Here is a 23,193-nt window from a genome sequence, read left to right on the forward strand (position 1 = left end):
TTTTCTATTCAGTCTCTCAGTCAGGATGCAACCCTTCAGGCTCTGGGCTTTATTCAGCATCTCCCTATTTCCCCCCCCCCTCCCGCCCCACCTCCTATTTTATGAAGGCCCAAGACTTTCTTTCAGCCATTAAAATCCAAGGCTCTTGCTTTTTGGAGCCAGTATCCTTGGACAGCTGCCAGCATTAGCTCTGCTTACTAGTCCAGATTTATTCTGGGCTCCTTCACTTCTGAATACTTTCCTATCCTCTTGTGAGCTTAGCTATGCATTTAAAATAATTTTTTAAAAAATGTTTTATCCAATATTTTAGTGTTCTGCAATGGGAGATTTTTCAGAATATGTAGCCTGCAATGTTGCTGAAATTAGAGTTCCCATTTAAAACACCTAAAACTCTCTCTACTTTTTCTGTTTACCTATTTCTGTGTAACAAATATTGCAAACCTCCTAGTTCGTAAAAACAACTTATTATGCTTGTGATCTGTGGCTTGTGATCAGTTTGGACAAGGCTCGGCTGAGTGATTCTTCTATTCGGTATGGTACCTGCTGGGTTCTCTTGGTGGTTTTTAGCTGGAGGCTAGTCTATTCTGGAGAGTCTATGAAGGGTTTCACTCACATGTCTGGTGCCTTGGTGGGAACAGATGGAAATCTGGGCTCAGCTGATTTGTTCTCCACCTCAATATACTCTTAGGGCTTATTTTAGAATCCTAGCACAATCATGGGAATTCCTAGATGGTAGCTCAGGGCTCTAAGAACCAGTGTTTCAAGAGGCCAGGAAGTAGAAACTGCTAATCTCAAGGACTGGAAATCAGCACATTGTTACTTTTGTCATATTCTATTGGCCAAACAGACCTCCGGCCCCCCCAGAGGAGGAAACTACTACTTATGAGAGGGACGTCACAGAATTACCAACCCGATTTAATCTGCCACATTACTGGATTGAATCTTTAAGCTTTCCTTGATTTATTCCAATTTTACTTATTCATGTTTCCACAGAAACAGAAATTAAGCCACACGGGCATGTGTAGGGCTCTCAAAGAATTGATGTTCTCAGTCACCAATTGCCATTGTCATATCGTGGCATTATTCTCCTTTCACTTGGATAACCTTTCATTTTGTGAAATGGTTCACCTGAAATTAACATAGAAATAACAGGCCATAGGGATTTTCTAAACAAATTGGTATTATTTTACCCACATAAAGCCAATTAAAAGAAATTATTTTTTAATCAGCAAGAAGTTTTAAAATATTTGTTATTTTTATTGGTTTCTGTAGATATGGAAGGAGACCATTTTGTGACAAATATCTGCAAGGAATATTTCAAGAAACATTTCAGAAAGATAGGTTATGCTTTAGTAAAAGAAATATAAAATAAGGTATTTCAGAAAAGTTTTAACTTATCTTTTTTAATGTAATTAGAACAATATTTGGGTTCTCATGAGGATACAGTTTCCATGTGTATGTGAAATCCTAAATATCAAATATCAACCTTTTTTTACCCAAAGTAGAGAAAATTAAGTATGATGTTAAGGAAGGACTAAGTAACTTCTCAGTGAATGAGGATACTAGTGGCCTGAGACCTGCTAATGACCAGGACAGACATGTAAGCTGCAGTTCTGTATCCTAGGGAACTCTGGTCACTGAAATTGTCATGAACAGTGCATAAAGTTTCCAGAGCATACTCTGTCTGTTTCTCTCCAAAGTGGAGAACATGAAAGTTCATTTACAAAGGCTTGTTCTGGCCATAATTCTTCTCTGCATGTGTGCTACCAGGTCACTAATGTATTCCACATGAACATAGTCTTTCTAATTGGAGACTGGATCTATGTTAAGAAATTCTGGACTAAAACTGACTTGCACTTGCATGGACTGTCTGTCTCCTGTGAAATTCTCTTGGCCACCCTTATGGCTAAACAGCGCTTGGCCTCACCCTCGTGTATTCACACATCTCATCGGAAATCTCCCTACATTATACCAGAGACCTGTGGACTCTAGGTCCTAACTTTGTCCAAATGACCAGAAGACGAGGTAGATTTCTTGAAATCGAATACCCCTTAAGATTTGGCAATCCGAGAAAGGACCTCCTAATTCTGTGGCAGCCTCAGACTTAAAATAGGGAAAGGCAATCATCTTGGGGCATTCTCCACTGGCTGAGGGGAGACCACAAGAAAGTCTCAAAGATCTGGGAAATTACGGGCAAGTGATCTCAGGACCACTGCTGCGAACGAGAAAACCACTTGACTCTTCTGTGGCTGCTGGTAGGAAGGGCTTGCTTCCCTGACACTCACTGTGTTCACCACCCTCAAATGGGGTTTCGAGAAATAATAAACAATTCCAGCTTTGGAAAGGCAAATTTGAAGCTTGATAAATGTCCAAGTAAAAATGGTGATTTTTTTTTTTTAATCCAGAAAGAGGTATATGGATAACTCACCCCCTCTACAGTCAGCAGAAATTCTTGCCACATATTCTAACAGTTAAAAGAAAATCTCAGTATTCAAAGACACCCTTGATTTTATACATCTCCGTATAAATACTGTAATATTTTAGAGAGCCTAAATGTTTTACCAGATAAATACTGTATATATTATTAGTAGCCCTTAACACTAACTCTTTACATGACTTTTCAAAGTCTATCTTTCCATCATCCGCTGAATATCGAAGTGTCTCATCTTCCTGTCTGATTGGCAAGTGGTCCTTCCCCTTCCTGCCGACCACAGAGCAGTCTCGGAGGGGGTCTTGCAGGTGTTTACACATACATAAAAGCCTTCTTTTGTATGTGTAGAGCTATTGGCATGTGATGGTCTCCAGCCACAGTGTGGCGAGACCTCGTCTTCCTTCCAACAATGTAATTCTTACATGTAGCTATGTCTTATATTAAAATTCTGAGTCTGTGGTTTTACGTATAGCTCTTGCCCCCATCAGTAATTAATATCCTCTTTTTTCTCCATCTTCTATCTATTGCCATCATACATCTCATTGCTTGTAGATTTTGCCTCTCAAATTTCCCCCTTCCCGACTCCATCTGGCTCACATGACTTTTTCTTCTCTGGCCACATTTCCCTCCTAGCCCTTGGTTATATAAATCACCAATAAGTCCTTTCCCTCCGTCTAACACCATTTCAGCCCCTTCTCCCCATTTCCAGGTTGATTTTTAACAAAATTCTCTGCTTGAGGTTTTGGACCACCCAGGTTGCACCGGCTCAGGCTGCAGACCAGTGTAAGAACTCGTTATGGTTAAAGCGACAGGCTTCAGACAGGCATTTTTCCTTGTAGACCTCTGAGGTTGTGGAATAGAAGTTTAATTCCTAATTCACCCTTATTTTGAGAATGAGGCCCATTCGGGACCCCAGCTTTGGAAGAGAATGTTTCCTGTTGTTTTCCTTACTTTTGATGGTCCTGAGTCTAGTTTCCTAGACCTTTAAAATTCTGACAAACCAAAGATTAATTTTTTAGGATTTGGTGATGCTCTCACGTTAAGGGGCAGCTTCAGTATTCCATTGCTCCCTGTGTGCTCACATCTCTTCAGTCTCTAGTCAGAGGAAGACTTACTTTTTCATCCAGCCTTTTGATACTTGGAAGATGGTTTTCAAAAATCTTGAATTTTCAGTTAATTTCAGTGGAATGGTCAGTCTGTGAACCCAGTCCACCAGGTTGCCAGAGACAGACAGTTCATTATAGGATTTTTATGAAGTCGAACCAGATGACTCTCCTATAAGAAACCTACCATGGTCAAGAGGAATTTTTAAATTCATTCCTGCATTTGGATTTTTAATTTTTTAAAATACCTAATTAGAGTCAACATACAATATGATATTGGTTTCAGGCTACAACATAGTGATTATACGTTTATGTAACAGGAAGTGATCACCTGGCTAAGTCTAGTACCCATCTGACGCCATACATTCTTACTACAATATTATTGACCATGTTCCCCATATTGCACTTTACATCGCAATGACTATTTTCTGTAACTGGCAGTTTGCATCTTCCTGTTTGCATGGAGAGCACTCACCAGTGGTGCTTGCGGCTACAGCGTTTACCCTGAGATAACTCACGGGTCACAGCCCTTAAACTTTCCCCCAAAGTTTGCCATGAAATATCCCGCTTTTATTATTATTTTCACATCACCGTATTGTGTCGATAGTCTTTGGAAACAAGTGACATTTTATTTATAGCATTCTGTTTTTAGTAGTTCGAGCGCTGAAAATGTCAAATCCTAGAAAACGTGGCATTCCTATGTGTGACGTTAAATGAATGCTGGCAGTAAGCTGCACTTTTTGTTTTTTAAACAGGAAAAGGATTAATCTCTTCACCTTTTCCACCCATTCCCCCAATCACCCTCCCATCTGGCAACCATCAGTTTATTGGTTTGTCATCATTTCATTTGGAGTTTTTACATATGTGTTCATTTATGAGAGGATTTACTTTTCTTGTATTATCCTTTGTCTAGTATTTGTCTTAGGTTATATTAGCCTCACAAAATAACTGGGAAATTTTTCTACTTTTTCGGTTCTTTCATATAATTTGTGTAAGTTCGAAATGAAAATTTGATAGATCACTGACTATAAAACCTGACATTATGCTTCTTTGTGTAGAGATTTAAAATGAGTGATTTTATTTATTGGTTTTAGGATCATTTAAGTTTTCTATTTCTTTTGGAGTTAGCTCTATAGTAATTCAGTGTTTTCTAAGAGTTTGTCCTCTTACTTAAGTTTTAAAATTCATTGGTCAAGCATTTAAAAAACCTTGTAGTGTTTTTATCTCTAAGATATCTATAGCTGTGTCCCCTTTAAAATTTTTTAATGTTGTTTATTTTTGCTTTCTCTTTTTCCTGATCAGTCATTCCATATACCGTGTGAATGGAATCATACAGTATTTGTCCTTTTGTGACTGGCTTATTTCACTTAGCATAATGCCTTTAAGATTCATCTATGTTATAGTATATATCAGGATCTCTTTTTTAAGGCTGCATACTATTCCATTATATGCACAGAGCACATTTTCTTTATCCACTTATTCCTTAATGGACACTTGAGTCACTTCTACCTCTGGGCTCTTGTACATAGTGCTGCAGTGAACATGGATGTGCAAATATCTCTTTGAGACCCTGCTTTCGAGGTTTTTTGATATGTACCCAGAAGTGGGATTGCTAGGTCATATGGAAATTTTATTTTTAATGTTTTGCGGAACCTCTGTGCTGTTTCCATAGCAGCTACTCCGTTTTACATTCCCCACAGGGCACAAGGGTTCCAATTTCTCTGCATCATCACTAATAGTTGCTGTTTTCTATTCTTTTGACAGTGGTTATCCTAGTGGGTTTGAGGTGATGTCTTATTCTGCTTGTGATTTGCCCATGAGAGACTTTTTGTGTGTGATTTTTAAGGTAAAAGTAAATTAGTCATCACAATCTTTATATACTCTGAAGGCCAGTGTAGGTAGTGTTGCCAATAAAATCTGGGATGCCCAATTAATTTTGAGTTTCAGATAAACAAAAATATTTTTTAGCATAAGTATGTCCCACTACTTCTTGGGACATATTTACCTTAAAAAAAGGATTTGTATGCAACATTTGGCACACATTTATATGTAAAAATTATTTATAATTCAAATTTAATGTTTTAATTAATGTTTTTATTTGCTAGATCTGACAACACTAAGCGCAGGGCACCCAGCACTGCTGCGGCTCATGCAGATTGCAGAGGATCTGTGGGCTCACTCGCTGGCATGGGCGAGTATCAGCCAGATCTGCAGCGCGTCCAGCAACTGCCTCACCTCCTCCTTCAGTTTTGCTGGCTCGTGTCTGGATGAGTGAGTAAAGAAAACATGGTATATACATCTAGTGGAAGATTATGCAGCCTCTCAAAAGGTGATGAAGGGAGCAGTTTATCCAGCAGCATACCTCCATCTTTGATACAGGAGGCTTGGAGACAGTGAGAGACCAGAACATTCTCGTGGATTCTTTTTAGCCTTGCAAGTTCCTGTTTGTCCCTATTTCCCTACTTCATGTTCATCTCCTCTTCTAGGCTGCCAAACTTGCTGATTTGGGGGCTACAGAAGCAAAGATGCCATGCCTTCACCTAGTTGGTTGCTTCAGCTTCCACCACTATATAAGAATAAATCTCTGGAATAAATCATGTACATACATATATATACACACACATATATATATATATGTACATGATTTATTTCAGAGACATATATATATACACACACACACACATATATATGTCTACATCTATATGTATATATCTATATCTCTTTCTATATATTATATCATGTATATCTATATCTATGTCATCATCTCCCTCCAATAATTCTGTGTCTTTGAACAAATCAAGAATGATACAGGCTGGAATGTGTTCATAGACGTTTTTATAGAAGGACACTGGATCTCAAAGATGTTAAGTACCTTGTCCAAGGTTATATAAACAGTAAGTGGCAGAAATAAGCAATATTCGATCTTGGTCTATTACCTCCAAAAGCCGTGGTCAGACTAATCCGTCTTAGGGAATACAATGGAGCAATCACACATATGTGAAATATTAATTGATTGATGAGTGTCACATTCCAAACAAGCAAGGTAATTAATCTAATTTAGCACTAGTGATTAGGTCTCATTACTACTGTATTTAGTAAGTGAGCATCTAATTTCTTTTAAGAGACGTAGATAAATTGCAGGAATTTTTAGAAGCCCAACCAACCAGAGAGGGATTTAGAAGGAGGAAATGTTAATGAAATAATGCAGGCAATGAAGTATACAGCAAAGAACAGGAGCCCTGGCTAGAGCATACAGGAGATAGCGCAGTTCACAGAACTGGGCAGAGGAGAAACTTAAATCCCAGAGTACTAACATAGTATTTTTAAGAGGAGTCTATTACACATCATCTACCATTCTAGAGGCCTGGGAAAGGTGATACGATTCCCAAACTGCCAGTTAAATACGCAAGTTAAGTAATGGAGTGCCTCAAATGTTTTCAGTGTGTGAAAATACCCAACTCAAAGACCCGGCCCTGCCGCCTACTCCCTGTTTCATCAGTTCTGAGGTGGATTTCTTCCTTTTCAGGTTGGTTTGTTTGTTTTTTTTGACAGACTTTATTATTTAGTGCAGTTTTCGGTTCACAGCAAAGTTGAGAGGAAGGTACAGAGATTTCCCATACATCCCCTATGCCCATAACCCCCCCCCCCATTATCAGCATCCCCTTCCAGCGTAGTACTTAGTTACAACTGATGAACTTACGACTCATCGTTATCACTCAAAGACCATAATTTACATTAGAGTTTATTCTTGGTGTTCTACAATTTTAGAGAATAGTTTTACTGCCCTAAAATCCTCTGTGTTCTACCTATTTACCCTTCCTTCTACCTAACCCCTGGCAAACATTGAAACATGAAACCATGAAAATCCTTTTTCATGTTTTGACATCTCTGAGATTTGAGTGCATCCTATTTTAAGTCGCACTCTTTCTTTATCAGTGGTATGTAAAATAATGATGCATCATACAATTGATGGCATTTAATAATATGTAAAATATAGTAATTAATTTGTGTGCTCTTGGGCAAATTAATCTCTTGATGCCTCAGTTTCCTTATCTCTAGAGTGATAGAATAATAATATATCTCCCATAAGGCAGTTGTGAGGTGTAAATGAGAAAACTATATAATGTGTTTAGAGCAGAGTATCTATTGCTACAATGATGCTGCATGACACACCATACCAAAAGCTGGTGGCTTAAAACAGTAACCCTGTATTATTTCAGTTTGGTGGTTCTGCTGAGCTGGACTCAAGTCAGAGCTGGCCCATCATTATGCTCGTCACATTATGTTGGCCAAAGCATGTTCCAAGGCCAGCCCAGATTCAGAAGACAAGGAGATGGACCCCACTTTGTGATGGGTAGAGCTGCAAAGACACATCACAAAAGAGCATGGGTAGGAGGTTGGATTGGAAAACCGGGGTAGTTTTTGCAATCAATCTACCACAGTCAGTGCCAGGCACATAATGAGTGTTCAATAAATCTTATCTGTCATTATTGTCATTGCTGAAGGCCCTCGGTAATAAATTGAGCTGAACTGGTTTAGTCCATCTTGGCTAAAGGACAGAGCATGGGTTCACTATATGATGAGTGCTGGATGCAGGCCGTGTCTCTGATATGCCCATCAGAGTCTCAGAAGCATGAGATCTTGGAATATAAGAGATGGAAAGATATTGGAGTCCAATTATTCTCACTCTTTTACTTTTTTGGAGAGGAAAATGAGCTCAAGGGAGGTGAAATTACTTACTTAAGATTGTACAGCAGAAGAGCTTGCATGCCCAGATCCCGTGCCAATGGTCTTCTACCATAACATGCTGTGACCCTTCCAAGTACGACTGTGAGAAAAAGGGTCCAGCTTCTTCTTAAATCCACATCAAAATAAAACTCCAGATGAATATAGAATCTAATAAAATAAGCGCTTAAACGTACAATATATGTTTGTTCTTTTTTCCACTTTAAATGTAAGCTTTTTAGTCTGTTGGAACTTGTGAGTTCTTTTTAATGATGTCTAAACATTGTATAATATGAAAATAGTTCTCAATATTAATGACAGCCATCTATTTCCTACTTCAAATAGATATGTACTATAAATAGATTTTTATTGGACTTCAATAAGAACAGGCAGCACATAAAATTCAGATACACTTTTTAAAGGATTGGGCCTGGATAAATTGTTGTTGGCTTAGAGCGAGAGACAATGAAAATGAACCATTTAGTGTTTAAGTGCTTAGTAAACCTGATTTACTATTTGAAGGAACAAAGTTTATTAGTAGACTTAGTAGAGTTATTGGGTATCAAAGACACTCTGAAAATACTTTTTTTAAAAAATTGAAAAATAAATTGTTCTGAAACTCACAAGCCAAATTTAACATCAGAATGCTCAGCAAAATTAATTTATCATTTTGTTTCCTAGTGAGACCTGCATGCAACTATGCCTGTATTTGTATGACTGTGTATATGCTATTTCCTCACATATACGTGTGGACACTTATAAAAGTTAACGGAGAGAGCAGTGGGTTTGGATTCAGGAAAACTTCGATGTGAAACTGGCAGTTGTGTAGCCCTGTGTAGTCACATAAATTTTTTGTATAGAGGAACGTTGTTTTTTAAAGATTTCCATGAAGGAGCTGTATGTATACAATGTTCCTTGTCTTTCTACATAATAGTTTTTTTTTTTAATTTTTTAGATTGTGGTAAAATACAGCTAACATAAAAATTTGTCATCTTAACTGTTTTCAAAGATATTAAGTATATTCTCATTGTTGGCTATTCTAGACACCTTATATAAATAGAATCAGATGGTATTTGTTCTTTTGTGACTGACTTCTTTTAGTATAATATCCTGAAGCTTTGTCCGTGTATCTATCATGTGTCAGAAATTCCTTCCTTTTTAAGGCTGAGAAATATTCCATTACATGTATATACCACCATTTGTTTATCCATTCGTGGACACTTGGGTTGTTTCTACCTTTTGGCTATTGAGAGTAATCCTTCTATGAACATGAGTGTACTCCACAAAATATGTTTATCTACAGCATATTAAAAGTATACAAGCTGTCATTACTTAGTGAACGTACCCATTTAAAAAAAATTTCCAATTCATCGTAGTAAATCTAGAGAAGCTTAGACATCTCTTGAAATAAATTCCTTTCATTTTGGAGGGCACGATAGTATTAGAGTACAAAAATACACAATTTCAAAGAAAGAAAAACTATGTGTAAAGACTGTCCTGGGCCATCATCCGTGATGCAGCAAACTTCATGAAGTTCCCCATTTTGTTGCTAGTAATGGATTAATGCACTCACTCGAGGTCTGTCTTGATGAAAGTTCCCCCCTGGTTTAATGTCTCCTCTCATTACATCTCGTAACCTCTCAAGACCATGACACACTTCCGGATGCTTTTTCATGCTCCCTGGAGCTGAAGAAAGCTCAGCGATTGGGCTCAGGTCCTCTCTGCCCGGACACCCTGTGTCACAGTTTCTGATGCTCACTCACTGCACTGCGGTTGCTACTGGTTGTTGTGATAAAATCTTTCTAAGGCTCTCCACCGAACGTGCTTCATTGACTAAGTCTCCTTTATGCTGGGATTCCCCCAAACCCACCTGTGGTTTAGTGATGCCTCCTTCTACCATCCCACCATTGTCTCACCTTTTTTAGGAATATGTACCAACAGTGGACTCTGATTTCTTCTCTCTGAAGGAAACCTTCATCTCATTATCCAGATTGTATTCTGGTTACTCAACTACCTATTTTCCAATCTAGTGGTAGACATATAAATTGTGACTCAGTTCCCTTGGAGCTTGACTTCCCATATATAAAACCAAAGATTTGTGTTTGAGAGAGAGAGAGAGAAAGAGAGGGAGGGAACGAAGGGAAGAAGGAGAGAGGGAGGAAGGGCAGGAGGGAGGGAGAGATAGAGAAAGATAGAGTTAGAGATAGAGATAGAGATAGAGATAGAGATAGAGAGATAGAGAGAGATGAGAGAGAGAGAGAGAGAGAGAGAGAGAGAGAGAGAGAGAGAGAGAGAGAATATATCTTGATACTCATAAATTAAGTTAAAAGCAATTGTTTAAACTGTAAGTTCAGGAGCAAATTTTGGAACTCTAAAACCAGGATAAGTCTTAGTTCCCTATATTCCATGTAATCCCTGCCCTCAGCCTATGCATATGGCTGACTGAATTAGGGACAGGTCAAAGGGAAAAACAAAAGTGGGCCCTACCCAGGTCTTCACTCAGTCCAGGAAGACTCACAAGAGTAGTCATTGTGAGAAAGTGAAGCTTGGAGGACTGGACTTGGGTGACTGGGACCTGAAGTTGGGGAAGGACAGAGAATTCAATGCTTGAGTGCAACAGTCCTGCCTCAGTACAATGAGGAAGTAAGTGGGAAAGAGATCTGGGATGCGTGTGTGGGGGGCGGGGGGAGAAGAAGGTTGAATAACATCCATGGAACACAACTATGTTCAGGTCCATTGGATAAATGATCCGATTAGTCCTTAACAACTGCACTAGACAGTAAGAAAGCTGATGTCCACTTCCAAAGTAAAGAAAAAGAGGACCTTGGGTTAGAATCTTAAAACCCTCATTAAGGGTCCTTATCTTTTATTCATAGCAGACAGTTCCAACACAAAGTTATTCAGGAATAAAGCAAGAAGGAAGATGATGTTTCTGACACGTTAACATGAAGAACTTAATTGCTTCACTCTATTTACTTCTCTCTTACCCAAGGGATAAACAAAGAGGCAGGAAGGGATGGGGAGAAAAAACTCACCACCTTTATTCGGGGACTCAGATCATTCAGTGCTAACTGACTAATCTGCTGTTCACCATGGTGGATGGCTGTGAAGTTAGAGACCAAAGCCTGGCCCCTGGGTCCCAGCTCTTACCCTTGTATTAAGGGTTGGCTCACACCTGCCTCTTCCCTCCCGCTCCGTGGTCCTCTGGCTCCCTCCCCTGACAGATGGTTCGGGCCATCCGCTCAGCAACTGACGGATGCTTGGTATTTTTAGCTAACCATGTTTTCTCATCATTGTATATGGCAATTTAGAGTAATGAACTTAAAATATTTATACACATAAACCTTTATATTCTTATTTGTGCAAATATCTTTCTACTTTATAATTTTTACACATAATTTGTCCTTGCTTGACATTTTCCCAATGCCCTTGAAAGAGAAGTAAAATCAAATATTTGTATTAAAAATGTGAGAAGAGTGAGAGGAGAAAGAGGAGCAGTAAGGAATTTGAATAAAACCCCTCAATTAAAAAATCTAAGGTCACCAGCTACTTGGTGGTCGATAGGACTCATCTGTTCATGCTTGTGCCCAAAGACCAGGTATTCTACTATTAGATGTCTTAAGTTCCCAAGACACCTGATATCAGCCTGTGGCCCTTGAGCAAAGTACTCGATCAAAATTTCTCAGTTGGCAAAACATAGATAAAATAGCGCATGACCCACAGGGTGGTTGTGCGAGTGGACAGCCTGTGACGAGTGCTGCACAGTGCATGCTTCGATAAAGGAGAACAGGAGTTAACGGTGCAGATTCTAAAACCAGATCATCTGTATTCAGATTCTTGAAATAATACTTACCTTCTGATAAAACAACTTCTCATAGAAATGTATGAGGATTAAGTGAGTTAATTTTTATAAAATGGTTAGAAAATTAGCTGGCCCACAGTGAATGTTCAATAAATGTTAGCAACTACTGTTCTTACTGGTAGCATTTTAATCTACCTTCAGGATGCTTTTGGATTTTTTTTAAACACCTTTAATCTCTGTTACACCATCTACATACTGTTAATAAGATTTCATTACTAGAAAGTCATATAACCTGCCCAATACAGTGAAAATATAGAATTAGGGAATAAAAAATAATTAGAAGAATTCTAATATGTTCATTTCTCTTTATTTAGTTCATTACCTGCAATTAAAAGCATTTTTTTTAATCATAAGTCTCTCAGTCTCAAAATTGTCCTTTTGCATTCGAGAAATGTCTTATTTCTGATAGATATTTGCATCATTTCATTATTTTCCCTATTTAATTTATTAATATTCTTCATGAGATTGGTTCGTTTCATTGAATGTTCCCCAGAGTTTTTCAGTTGATGATTTCTTTATTTTTAATAGTTAGTTTTTTCACCCTTGAAGAAAATTACCTACACTATTAATGGGAGTCTAAATTGATCTTCTAACTGTCCTAGATGCCTAGAAATGAGCTTTTTGTAGAGGGATAGCAATTGTAGAACCTTTCTCAATTTTGCCAGTCAGACACCTTGAAGAAATCAATTAGTAGGCAAATTATTAACTAATTGAGCATTTAGAGTGTTCTTACTTTTGAAAAATCAATTAGGCCTTTGCCCTTAGTTTTCCAGCATTATTTCATTATTAATTGTTTTAAACAGCAGTTCACAGTTCATCAGCGGTGGACCCAGATCAACTGACAGATTTTTTTTTTTTTGTATATATTCTGTGCTTACTTGATTAATACAACAACTGAAAACCTTTTACATCATTGATCATGTCACAGAATGCTGAGTAATTGGCTACAGAATGTGATCTTTTGAAATTAACGATTCAGTGGTTCAGAGGTTCAATTCAACAGCAGATTGCAGTCAGCAAAAAGAGAGGATTTTCAGTGTATCTTCAGCATGGATGATCTGAATGATAGTTTCACCTCATTTTTTGGCACCAATCCTCTTTTTTTGTCTTCATTAGTGATAATTTCTTGTTCTATAAAAAGCACAGGAGGTCACATTTATTATCTTAATGACACTATATTATTACCACTGAGTAAACATGGCTTTCAATTCAAATTTTGAAGAGATTGCTGCTGTTGTCAGAAGCACAAAAATAAATTTATAGGGTGCAATTTTATGCTTTACAAGATCTTCACATGAGGGCAGTGGTAGGAAGCAGGTGAAATGGGGGTCTGGGTCTTAGCTCCGCAACCTACTCTTCCAGAAAGCCTTTCCTGAAGCAAACCTGCACCCTCTTGGTCCCTTTTACTATGCTCTCGTGGCTGTCTGGATGTCACTTTCTCCCTAAGATTCCCATGGTGTTTTGCTTGTTCATAGCAAATGGCTGCCTTGCCAATAAAACTGCAGACTCTCAGAGGTCATGAACTACCTCAGTGCCTTTGTATCTTTAGGACTAAGCTTGTTTTCGGAACAGATCTGGCATTGAATTGATTGACTCAATAAAAGGAAAAAAAATTACACACACACACACACACACACACATTCTTTCAGGAAATAAATTTTGTGCATATATATGTCTATATATATATAAATAAAATTTATTATCATCATTTTGACAGTATCATCTGTCTTTCCTTGATATATAAAAACAAAATCCCGTGGTTTCCAAGCTGTTCCTGACAATTATTAGGCAAATTTCTTAGAGCTCAATGAGAAACTCAAGTCAACTGCTGAAAACCATTTTAATCCCTACTTTCTCTGGGTCTTCAAATTACTTTCTGAGCTAAAATTTTAAACTAGTGTTCATCAAAGTCAATTTGGTAGAAAAAAAAGGGCCCTTTGAGATATTACTAACAAAAAGGTGATCTATGGTCAAGTAGATTTGGTGAAACACAGCACGTCCATTCCTTTTAGGAATATATAATGTACGTTAGAATATTGACATTTCTGAGAAGCCCAGTCACAACTTTGTAGATCCCAAGATTTTTACCTTGCAACTTTATTTTGTGGAGCATTCATTAACATCTCTGGGAACTAATGGTCTGCAGGACACACTTCGAGTGTTGCTCTAAACAATAAACCAGGCCAGAGAATGTGATTTCAGTTGCGCTTTGCACACGGGAAAAACACGATGAGGGGAGTCAGGAGCGCACAGACCCGGCATTGGTAGTCTGCTCTGTGAGTGTGGCAGCTTTCCCTGTTTCACTTGCCAGACATTCGTTGCTTTCTTTTCTAGTAATAGTTGTTCATTGCAGAACACTCAGAAGACAGATAAAAGGAAAAGTCTTTATGGCTGTTTTGTTTTAAGGGTTCCATGCTCAAATAAATTTGGGAAGTTCTGAATTAAATAAAGACCTTTTAGCCTTTTCAGAGCCTTGCTATGATCAGTTAAAGATGGCTCTCCAATAGGGTTATAGTGTACAGCTTTTCCCAATTTTCGACCACTAATTTCTAAGTATTTTGGGAGATGCATGTTTCTTGGGATTCACTGTGAATAATGAGACATTTGGAAGGCCATCAGTGATTGCTGCCTGGTGTCCCTTACTGCGTGGAAGAGGGGCTCTTCGGATGGTCAAGGTCTCTGAGAGTTACACAGTCTGAGACATTTGCAATCCATTTTTCAGCTCTCCATAACTTGTTACAACTGTCTTTTTTCCAATGGCGCAGGACATGAGGACCCAGATAGATTAGAGCTAAAAATAACAAAAATAAAATTAATACTCATTTGGGAAACAATTGCTCAGGCAAACTAACAAACACAGATAAGGGATTCTGTCCAAGCTTCATTTTCCAAACTGAGAAACAGTAATATGCGTATTAACCCAGGTGGCTAAGCAGATTCTCAGCAGCCTCCGATTAAATAAAGGGGCACATGTATCTTGAATGCAATTTACATATTTAAAATAAAGCACCATGACAATAGGACGTATTTAAGTTAAACCATAGCAAATAATTACTCTCATGGTATATTTTTTCTCCATCCTTTTAATCTATATGTATCTTTATATTAAAATGGGTTTCTTATAGACAGCATATAGTTAGTTGGGTAGTATACAAATTGTTACTTTCAATTTTTCCTTTTCACTTTCTTAATTCCAGCTAACTTTAAAGTTTAAACACAATTTCATTTTCTTCCGAAATGTTTAAATCTGGATTTTAATTTAATTATTGAGAGTTCAGGAGGCTAGGGTAGTGGATGTTATTTCTTATAAACAAAATTGAAGACCCTATAAAGAAAATTGTATTATGACCCTTCCTGTGTTCTCAGTTAAGGAAAATTGGCGGCTTACATTGTATTTCTTCTACCTGTAGATTTCGCAGCTACTGGTTAAGTAAAATGCAAGGAGTTTGTTTACATAAAAACAATTGTACATGTGAACAAGTATTTCATATTTAAAAAAGAGGAATTTGGTTTCAGAACACATTTAGTGAATAAGAATCTGAACATACAATTTTGGAATAGAAAGAAACAAGTGCTTTTTATGATTACAAATTTAAGAATAGGAAAATTAAAGGAATTATAGAAAATGATAATTTTTTTATTAAGATAACATTGTTGAACATTATAATCATGGGAGTTAGGTATGATTTTTAAGGATAAAAGACATCTATTGTTAGAGATGGTAAAAAAGTAATTTTTTGAAATCTGGGCTGAAATAGGACCTATCTTTTGCTAAGGACCCTTATAACAACAGGCGTTAATGAATTATTTCATATGAATTCTTTTATTGAGGTCTGTCATAAACACAGAAAGATATATATTTTCTTCATTTTACTTTAAAGCCGAAACATGAGATAAAGAGTGCACAGCACAGGAAAATATTAGGATATAACACAGTTAGTGACTGGCTCTCATCGGTTTTGAAATAAAATGATCATAGCATTACCATATCGCATCGTGTTTTTCTTTTGTCCATCAAAGAGTGGATCAGGATGCTGCCTTTGAGTCTCTTCTTCATGGAAGAATTTTTCTTGCCACCAGTATTACTCAAGAGCTTTAATTTTTCATTTCTTAAAAGACATACTTTTATCACTTAGAATTCCTTTCTTTATGCCATCAATAATGAGCTGGATAAATGAAGACTTTTTATCATGTGAAATTATAATAATTAAAGTCATAATAATTCTTTCTTTTCCTTAATGTAGCCTGGGTAAATGAAGTTACAATGCATTTCATGTATAAAATCACTGTCAAGAATGTTACCTTCCTGGGACACAAATGCATACCTGGGGGACAAATTAGCCAGGTTGAGTGCTTCCAGCTACAGTGATAGTGGGCATATGGGGAAGGTAAATATATTTTGTTTTCTCTGCCTAATTCTTAAATAAGGAAATGAAATGATAAAAATAAAAAACCAAACTAAACCGAGTAAAAAAGCAGGAACTCTTCATACAATCATGTTTAATACATTGTGTCTTAATATCAGTGTAAGTAGGAAGAGATTTTTTTTTTTTCATAGAACAGGAAACAAAAATGTGTGTGCACATGCATGTGCGCACACACACACAAGCTCAAAACTATGGCACAAAAAAATCTAGAATAGAATTATAGATGCCTTTCTCTTTAAAACTCACACTTCATTTTCATGTTTATACAGGTGAAATTTAAAAACAAACAGCATTCAATTTAAAATTATGGTTTTCACAGAAGTTGCAGCAAAATTCTCTCACATTTCTTCATATTTTTATAAAACGTGACCATTTCCAAAACCTCTGGGTATCATAACATATTTTAAACTACCAGCAAAATTACCAGACTGAAAAAGAGTGATAGCAAGGCATTTCCCCCATAGAAAACCATTTCACACACCTATTCATAATTATATATTAAGCCAAGAATTTAATATTGCAAATATATAAAAGAATGAGTTATTGTTTCTTTGGGAGTTGTAACTTTGGATTTTAGACCTATCCGTTTACTGTTTTAAACATGGCACTGCATTTATGTTATTTTGGGTGAGTATTGAATATACAAGCTTTGATGATTAAGTTGGCTCACCTTCATTTCCTTGAAACCAACACAGAATTGTGTCCCTATTTTAATGTATTGGCCTTTTGGCATACAACTGAAGCATTACTAAACAATTCTAACTGTGTTTCTAAAAAAAATCAGTACTGTTCAATAATTCCCTAATTCTCTGAGTCTGGGGAACACAAATAATCATTTTAATTTTCTGGTAGACACCGAATTACATAGTAAATTATATCAAGCCTGGAAAGTCCCATTAAAAAAAAAAAAAAACAAAAAAAACAACTTACAATTTCCTTTTAAAGGAAGAATCTGAGATATGAATTAACTCAAAATGATATTTAAAGTTTTGACTAAAATTAACTACAGCAGTTAAAATAATTCTTACTATTTTAAGAAAAAAGCTCCTGAGGCCATTAGAAAAAGATTATACTGAAAAAGAGAAAGGCAGAGGTAAAGAGAGAGATAATTAATAGGATATACTAGAGTTGAATAACTAAATGAAGATATACAGATCTGGCAGAGCCCAAAGAAGTCAGAATAATATTAATCAAATCTTACCGACTCTTAATTGGAATAATGAGCAAACATTCTTAGCCTGCTTGATCATGTTGGCATTTTAATTAAACTTCCTTGGATCCCAGAGAAAACAATAGTTTTTTTTTTTAAACTCTTTTTTTTTTTTTAAACTGTTACCAAAAATACTTTTGAAGACAGTAACTAAGTAGTATAATTGGGGTCTTTATGTATAGTAAGGCTGACTGTGTTGCCATAGATTAAAAACTTTGGCTTTTTAAAAAGTTGTGTGTAAATCTGTGACTACAAGCAACCCAAACAATACATGTGGATTTAATTAGAATAAACTTCCCACGTTTTCAGAGATAATGTTACGATTATTCTTTTATAGCAGCTACCTAATAGAACAGTTTTGGTCTAGTAGAATAAAGATTTTTAATAAATAAATAACTGACAATTTAATATATACTTATATCGCATTCCTTGTGCCAAAGACACCATTCTAAGAGCTTTAGAAATATTAACTCATTTAACCTTCATAATCATATTATAATCTAGGTATCATTTTTATTCCCGTTTTAAAGATGAGGGCATAGAGGCACAGAGAGGTAAAATAATTTATCCCAGATTGTGTGTGCTCAACCCCTACACTGTGCCCCAACATTTTTTAAATGACTTTTGCAAGCTCAACACTCCGATTTGGTATTATACATGTATCATCTCATTTCATTCTCAGAATAATTCTAAAAAGTATTATTATACTCATTTCACAGATAGGGAAAATGAGGCACAAGGAAATTAAATAACTTGATCAAGTTTAAATTATTAGGAGGAAGGATATAAACTCATTTCTGTCTGACTCTAATGAATATGTTTTTTCCCAACATTTTCTGATATACTAACACATTTAATGATTCAGGTATTTAATTTAATGCCTTGCATTTTTATTTTTTAATGATATTAAGGAGCCATAGCAGATAAGTTGAAATTTATCTGATTATGGAGGGTCTTTCACTCCGGCACTAAATATTTACAGAACATCCATTACGAATATATTTGGGTTACATGAGGCCAGAACTTTATATAATTTTGGAGATCTTTAGGATAAAGCATGCAAATTCATACATGTAAAATTAGATATCTAAGTAACCATTTATTATGAATGAGGGAAAAATACCATAACGTAATGACACCATCATATCATACAGTACGATCTCCAACTCTGACCTTCAGATTTTCATGCTGGATGAATTTGCACAATGGGCAAAAGGAGGATTCATTCACTGGAAAGTTAGCAACAGCTTAATTATAGATGGAAGCGATTGCAAATCACAAAACTATATCCCACTAAACACTCAAGTCAGCTTTCCCTTAGCTAGGTTTGAAAAAGATATGCCTACAGCCATTTCAACATCCCCTTAATCCAGCTGTACATGCAGTGGAGAAGTCAAATTGAAGAGAGGTGGTGGACTCACTTTTGCATAGTTTGCAAAAAAAAAAAAATATCACATATCATGAGGGTCTTTTCTAGAGCTTTGAATAGACGTGTGTAAATGAGGAGGCCTGAAGTAAGCTTCTCTAGGTTTGCAGTAAATCCAGCATCTTATGGCACCCGCTCTATTCTAAAAATGCTCTGCCCCTCAAGAAATGGTGAATTTGCCCACGTAAAACACCGTTAGGGTACTGACGGGAATACGTGGGCGCAGTGCAGTGCGGATGCAGATACCGAAGGGGGAAAACTGTTCCGCATTCGTGGTTAGATCGTACCATTCTGGAAAAGCGGAGAAAATTCGTAATGATTAGCACTTAAAGCTGAGAAAGTAAATCTTTGTACTTTTTTTTCTGGTTGTAAAGAATAGCAATAGGTAGAAACGATGTCTAGGAATAGGATCTAGACTAAGACAGGAGAAACAAATTTTCAGTTTTCTCTTGAGGCTTTATAGAATTGAGAATGGTGAGTGAGGGTACAGCAGAAGTTACTGTAAAGGCCCCAAATTAAAAAAAAAATTATTTTATTAGTTTCAAGTATAGAGTACATTGATTGGTTAGACATTTATATAGTTTATAAAACGATCCCCCTAATTGCTCTTTCTCTCCTCTGGCTCCCCACCTAGCCATTACATCACTGCGACTGCATTCCCTATGCCATGCTCCCCATCCCTGTGACCATCTATCAAGTATAATTTGTACTTCTTTAACCCAGGAGAATGGGGTGAAGAGTTAAAGAAGTACAAATTAGTAGTTGTACCCCCCAATCCCTGTCCCCTTTGTCTGTGCCCCAATTTCTTATGTGTAGGGAAAGCCCTGTGTTTAGGCTGGAGAAGGACAAGGGAGAGCGAGACATTGAAATTCTCTGTAACATTGGAAAATGTTATCTCCACTGTGGGCTGAGAAACCTTTGGAGGTTGACTTGCTCTGTGAGTAGTTCTCTTTACACAGAATGATTTGTTTACGTGCTTTATGGAGCGCAGAAAGCCATAACATGAAAAGAACAAGCTTCCCTTCTCTGAAGCCCCATGCCCTCCTCCCGTCTGCACGTATCTGCATGAGCAAACGGTATGAGAAGACTTCATCCCCTACTGGTCTAGAGACATCACAGAGACTGTGATCTGTCCTGTCAAAGCAAACGTGAGATGGTTCCACAAATTGCCATGCAAGTGGTTCTTGCAGAGGAGAGGCAGATCTTAGGGTTACAGGCACACGGGAGCGCTTCTCTTTTCCCTCCTTACATTTACAGTGCCCCAGGCATGAGTCAGCATGTCCCCCCAAATACCATAGTCTAGCTATTCGAAAGGTATCAATCAAATAACAAAACATTAAATAAAATATGTAGTATTTACTGCTTTGGAAAAATGTGCCTTTGTGATGACAAAATGGAAAATATATATATAAAGCTATGAATTTTAGATGACTGGAGGTTGGTTGGCAAAATGTATTAAGGATAACTGATTGTGTTATTTTTTTCATGTGGCAGGTTGTTGTGTTGATGGAGCAAAGATTTATGAATAAATAATAAAAACATTTGTAATTCATAAACTACATATTTATAAAATATATAAATTCCTTGTCTGCATTTTGGCAAAATCACTAATTATATACATAATTTGTGGTTACCAGACGGGAGTGGGGAGGTAGGTAGGGGTAACGGAGGTGGTCAAATAACTGGCGGCAGAAGGAAATTTAACTTTGGGTGGTGAACCCACAATGCAATATGCATATGACATTGAATTGTACTCTTGAAACCTATTTGATTTTATCAAACAGATTCTCAGCTTACAATCCCTTATTTTTTTATTTTTTACTCCTACAGCACTTGGTCTTCTTAGGTGGTCTCCCATCCAAGTACTACTCAGGCCCGACCCTGCTTAGCTTCTGAGATCAGATGGAATCGGGCTTGTTCAGGGTGGCATGGCCGTAGACTCACCCCAATAATTTTAATAAAAATGTACACATAATTTGTTTTCTCTTGACAATAACAATCTAAAGTAATTTTTCCTTACGAAGTTAGGTGTATATAAGCTTCCAAATTCAGTCATTTAATGAGCAAGCTACTTCTTCTGTGTGTACAAAAATAAACGTTTTCTCCTCTTAATCTTTTGTCAGTTTAATTTGCAAGCCTCAGCCACCAGACCTAAGAGGGTAGAGAAAAGGGTTCCCTCCCCCGCAGGGATAATGTGTTGTGTCTTTTCAGTGCTGAGCACTCATTCCTGCATGAGAGGAGCTCACTGTTTTAGGAGAGAAAAGCTTTTAATAAAGTAAATCTGGAATCATTTTTATCTCATAGGAAATACTTTATTTTTTTCTAAATGCCAAACTCACATTTTTATTGCGGCATGATTTACTGTAATAAAATTATAGATTCTAGGCGTAATTTTAGGTGACTTTTGACGAATGTGTACACTCATTTCAACACCACCTCGTTCAAGATATTAAGTATCCCTTCATCACAGAATGTCTTCTCAGCCAGTCCTCGCACAGGCCAGAGGTGACCACAGCTCCAGTTTCTGTTGCCGTGCATTTGTTTTGCCTGTTTCAGTGCTTCATAGAAGAGGAAATTGTATGGTGTGCACTATTTTGTGTCTGACTTCTTTCACTCGAAGTAATATTTTTTAGATTAATCCATTGTATTACATGCAGTTTTAGTTGTTTTTATTGTGTGTGTATAATACACACACATTTGGTCGTATTCAGTTTGGGACTGTTATGAACATTTGGTTGTTTTCAGTTTGGGGCTATTATGAATAAAGCTGCTATGAACAGCCTTATACAACTCTTCGTATGGGCATATGTTTTCATTTTCCTTCGGTAAATACCCAGGAGTAGAATTTTGGGGTCATAGGAGAGGAGCATGTTTAACTTTATAGGAGACTTCCAGTTTCCCAAAGTGGTGGTGTCATTTCATATGAGAGTTCCAACTCCTCCTCACCTTTGTCAATACTTGGAATTTCAATCTTTTAAAAATTTTGTCTATTCTCCTGGGTAGGAAATAGTTTTTTTTATTATTATTATTTTGGTTTTAATATTCATTTCCTTGATGATGTATGACATTGAGGACCTTATCAGATGCTCATTGGCCATTTGTATATCTTCTTTAGTATTTATGTCTTTTGCTCATTTAAAGCAATTGAGGTTTTTGGGGTTTTTTTGTTTGTTTGTTTGTTTGTTTGTTTTTGCCTTTTATTATTGAGCTATTGGAATTCTTTATATATTTTGGATAAAGAGCCCTTGTCCAAAATATATATATATATATATGTATACACATAGAGCATATATATACATAGTGCATACTCTCTCCCAATCTGACTTTTTTCATGTTCTCAATGACATTTCATGATAGAACTTTTTCTTTTGATGACCCATGTGTTCTTTTAGACACTTTCGTAAGGGTAAGTTTATGTTATGAGGGGCCCCTTGAACGTACCGAGCCCCAGAGAGAGATTCCTTTTCCTCATGTCTAAGCCTGCACTGGCTTCTTTATTTATTGACAATTTCCAAAGGAGACGCATGCTTTTGGAACTTCTCCAAACCCTCGTTTTCACTGATATGTGCTTTTCACATCAATAAAGGGCCATAATTACTTGACCTGCCAGAGTATGAGTGGAGGAAGGAAAAGTCTTTCTTGCCGTAATGTCTCCTTGTGGATTTTCCATATGTAGGGAACCAACTTATTTCAGCTCTTGTACCTGGAGTTCCTTTCTTGACAAAGACCTGTATATGTTTTGGGATTTTCCCCCATTTCTAGATGTGCCGTCTTTTCTCCCACGTCAAGATATTTAAATGTGTATTCCCCGAGTTCTAAGAACTCCTTTTCTCCTCTCTTTGCTTGGCTATTTGTAAAAATTTCCTTTGGTCTTTATTTTAATTCATGTAAAATCGACATCAGTGGTGAGACATAGTAATGTAGTTTATGAGAAGTGCTTCTTTATTTTTATTTTTATTTTTGGACTTCATCAGATGGTGCAGAAATTGCCTCTTGTCTTTCTATCTTG

At 36.8% G+C, this 23,193-nt stretch overlaps 1 protein-coding gene and 1 pseudogene across 2 annotated transcripts in view; one reads left to right on the plus strand and one right to left on the minus strand.

Moving 5' to 3' along the window:
- LOC107498299 (cytosolic beta-glucosidase) overlaps nucleotides 1–23,193 on the plus strand; it is a 187,188-nt gene that overhangs the window by 28,278 nt on the left and 135,717 nt on the right. The window lies entirely within an intron of this gene.
- LOC118608781 lies at nucleotides 21,006–21,124 on the minus strand (annotated as a pseudogene).

This window comes from Rousettus aegyptiacus, unplaced genomic scaffold (genome assembly GCF_014176215.1).
Source record: "Rousettus aegyptiacus isolate mRouAeg1 unplaced genomic scaffold, mRouAeg1.p scaffold_m13_p_10, whole genome shotgun sequence".
Classification (NCBI taxonomy): domain Eukaryota; kingdom Metazoa; phylum Chordata; class Mammalia; order Chiroptera; family Pteropodidae; genus Rousettus; species Rousettus aegyptiacus.